This window comes from Sinohyriopsis cumingii, unplaced genomic scaffold, assembly GCF_028554795.1.
Source record: "Sinohyriopsis cumingii isolate HCF-2022 unplaced genomic scaffold, ASM2855479v2 utg000646l, whole genome shotgun sequence".
Taxonomy (NCBI): domain Eukaryota; kingdom Metazoa; phylum Mollusca; class Bivalvia; order Unionida; family Unionidae; genus Sinohyriopsis; species Sinohyriopsis cumingii.
The window spans coordinates 562,475-566,567 of record NW_028315921.1 but is presented as its reverse complement, the minus strand read 5'-3'; the positions used below and the strand labels follow the sequence as shown (position 1 = coordinate 566,567).

The 4,093-nt window shown below is 34.7% G+C and overlaps 1 non-coding gene across 1 annotated transcript; it reads left to right on the top strand.

Annotated features, from left to right (window-relative positions):
* Positions 1–207: 207 nt before the first annotated feature.
* Positions 208–289, top strand: Trnas-gcu (transfer RNA serine (anticodon GCU)). The gene has a single exon. It is a non-coding gene; the product is annotated as a tRNA-Ser (tRNA).
* Positions 290–4,093: the final 3,804 nt, after the last annotated feature.

Sequence of the window (4,093 nt, the reverse complement as noted above, 5' to 3'; positions counted from 1 at the left end):
ATATATTTCTTCTTTTAAAGAATATCATGCACTAGGTTCTTTATGTGCACATCAGTTAGAGCTAGGATGGTTCGATGGTTAGAATTTTTTTCTGTCTGAAAAAGACATATATTGAATCGTGAATATCAGACAAAAGTTGTGTGTGGTTTAGGCCAGGTAGCTATAGATCACTCCCTACATAAATAGTGTACTCATCAAAATACACCGGACGAGGTGGCCGAGTGGTTAAGGCGATGGACTGCTAATCCATTGGGGTCTCCCCGCGTGGGTTCGAATCCCATCTTCGTCGATATACATTTTATCTGATGTGTAGAACTTTTAGTTATGACTACAAACCGTATTCATCAATATTGTAATGTGATATCGTCACGTCAGAAAGAAAACACGCCTAATGATGTCTCCATGATTTTTTTTGGTGGTTTGTGTCTTGAATGGACTGACGTTTTGTGCATGTTTGTGACAGGTTTGTGTATTGACCTGTTCCGGCTGCATATTTATAATCGAGTTGTACTTTCTGTGCGTGTGGAACATTTTATCTCCCACAGGAGAAAAAAAAAACAACAACATTTCTTGGCATTGAAATAAAGTCCCAGTAGTGCTAACATGCATGCGGGAAGTGTAGCCAAATATCAATGCCGCGAATCGGCCGATTAGCAGAAACATTTAGGGTTGCGAGCAAGGCAAAAGGGATCAAGTTAAGGTTTGGGAGGGTAAGGGGTGAGTTGTTTCCAAAATTCCAAAACGGCACCAAAGCACATGCGTATGTGTCTGTTTACTAGAAGTGTGTGTAATACCCATTAAAACGATGGTCAAATTTTAAGTAACAGGAGACTGTACGTTTGTATACTCGGATAGTCTTGGACAACAATCTACAATTGCGGTTAATGTTAAGAAGGTCAAAGAAACTGATGTTATCAGAAGTGTAGAAGAAATGACGGGGAAAATGTTCGTTTATGTAGCTGTCCTTTCACCTGTTCATACTTTAAGTACCTGTGTACCAAACTGATTAAAATCAGATCTCCGCTGTTACCAAATGAAGATCTGACAGCGATCGCTTAGAAGGCATATTCTGGTACCTATGCTATTACCATAATTGCTAATTTTATCAACCAGTCAGATGAGGTCTAATATCTTTGCGTTTTGAGAAAGAGCACCGTGGGTGAAAAGGATGAATGTGTATCGAACGATTTGATTCACTTTCAGATTTTTTGAAAGTTGCATTTCCATTGGCTAATTTAATGGTCACCTGAATGTCATTCTTCAGTGGTCGTCGTCACATCTTCACGTAGGACAGCGGAGATCTGATTTTATCAGATTGGTGTCTATGTTGACCGGGGTATAGATATTCCTCTTCATATTCTTTCTAATTTCTACTTATTTCTTCTTCTAAAAGGTACACAGGTACATAAAGTATGAACATGTGAACGTAATACCTTCCAGATGTATAGCGCACAAGCAATGGACTCTCTCCAGTTCACTTATATTCTGAGGGCTAGGGTTAAATTAAGTTTCACAATAATACAACGTTCATGGAATCGCGGTAGTTTCATGGAAAATATAATTTGTGAGCCGACTAATTCCATACCTGTGTACTCCAATATTAATAAAACCAATAACGTACTTGCAAGTTTATCTTTAACCTCTTTAAGTTTTGTATATAATCTGCTATACTTAGACACGTTAACACCAAAATGTCTACATAACTGCTGTTTCTGGAGCACTCTCAAAATCCAAGAACCATTTTCACTTGTTTCGTTTGTAGTCAGACGACTTTTCGGTGAACACAACGATCTTAGGTTTCTAGAAGTTATATCCAAATGCCGACTTTATGGAGTGCACGTTGCATATAAAACAGTATCTGATCCACTAATACCGTGTGCAACAATTGTGGAGACCAATACGAGTTATAGCACTACCTTGGTAGGTGGTTACAATAGCTGCAATTGATCAGCATAACAAACACATACGTATCGATGATATTGCTATTCGAGAGCTTCATAATTACAGTTGATAGCAATATTTACGATCTTTGGAGATCAAGAGAGAATGGTACTATGCGAACTATGGCAGTGCAGGATGGATTATATCTTAAATTCCTCCAAATTATATATTGGTATGCAAAATATTTTGTTATGCATGTACATCATTATGAGATCGATCCTAAAATAACTACATGCAACGAAGAAATTAGGCACTTACTTAAATTAGATAATGTTTGTAATGATGAATAGGTATGTAGAGTGAAATCTATTATTATTGAGGGAAAGAGTAAAATATTTTAGTGAACAACTCACTTAGTGGATAATGCAAAATATAAAAGTAAGAATTCTCGCTCCTATACAGTACGAAGAGAAAGAAAGAAAGTTTCCAAGAATTGTATAGATGTCAAGACAAAATGATTCTATTTTCTGTAAAATTTACCGCTAAAGATTCATTTGATATCAATACATAGGAAGAACTCGAACAACAATGAAGTGACTAAGAAATAAGATTGTTTTGAGGTGTTATACCGAGATTTTAATCCAGTTTGGTGATTGAAAGTGACGCAAATAGCAAATACTTTATAAAAAAATCCTGAAAAATATCAACAAAAGCGAAATGTTATTAATGAATCCATTGATGACTTTGGCTCACTTGTTTCAAATGAAAATCAAATATTAAAATACATTTATAAGTTTTATTGTATTTTGTAATTATCGAGCACAGATGATGAGAGTTGTAAAGAATCAGTTTTAATCTTGGTAAATTCATCCGTACCTGCTGATGATACGTATTTGAGTAGGGTCATACAAGGGTTGATAAAATACATGCAGCTATAAATATAATGTCTAAAATTAGATATTTTGGTCTGGTTAAATCGATAAAGTAGTTGTATTTTACAACGTTTTAAATTATGAATATGATAACCTGTTAGAGATTTTTTCTTCTTCAGATCGTTAACAAGGAATCAATTACGTCATGGACAGTGAGATTTGATACAATATCATTTTTTACAACACCAAGAGCGACTAAAGAAGCTGGAAATATTGGCGACCTATGAGACTATTTAATGTAGATGATACTATTTTGACAAGGGTTATGGCTTATGGTTTGAAATGGGTATTACCCAAAATTATGCCTCTAATTCAGACATGCTCTATAGTTTGAAGGGATATTGCTGATACAACATTCACTGTAGGAGATGTCATTGCTATGACCTAGAGGGACAACATCGAGGGATATACCTTAAAAATTGATAAAAGCAACGTTTTTGACAGAGTCAAAAGTTTGTCTCATTCACATAAATTTTGGATTTGGTCAAATTTTTATTCAGCCGATATTAAAGACAGTGTTAAATGCAGTGTGCATCTAACACCATTCTTTCCGATTAAAACTTCTCTCTGATAAGGCTGTTCTCTATCGGTAATGCTATATATAATACCAGTTGAACGTTAAGGGTGATACTAGAGTGGCAAATGTATTTTTTCTAGTGAGTAAATGTTTCCAAAACAAAATACCCTACTCCAAAAGGAAACAGCGGCTGGTTTACGGAAAATCAAGCTACTTAAAAGCGAGTAAAACATTTGTGCTATACATGAACAGAAGTCATACAATTTAGTATCACCTCTGTGTAATAAGTTTTAATTTTAGACAAAGTGTTATTCTAACTGAGCTCCAGCACTAGTTCCCAAAATTAAGATAACGTGATCACAATGTTGAAATTGGAGCTGTCTGCAGAATTCAACAGAGACTGCCTGATGAATTAAATAAAAGTTCCGTTTGTTTTCTTTATTCCCTTTTGAACCAGATCCTTTACAATATAAACCAAGTACAATAAATGATTGATTAATAGATTCTTTCTTTGCTAATGTCATGGTTGTACCATCGGCATGTTGAAAGACTTTACTTGTACTGCTAGACAATAGAAATAGAGCAACATTGACATAATAATTTATAATTATAGCGAGCCCTAAATGTTCCGCTTCAAATAAATATAGTATAGTTAGTATAGGGCGACTTTTGAGGACTGAATGTTTAATTGAAAAGGCTTTCATTAAATGCATTTAACACTGTTTCTAATTTCAATATAAAATATTTGTATCCATTAAATAAA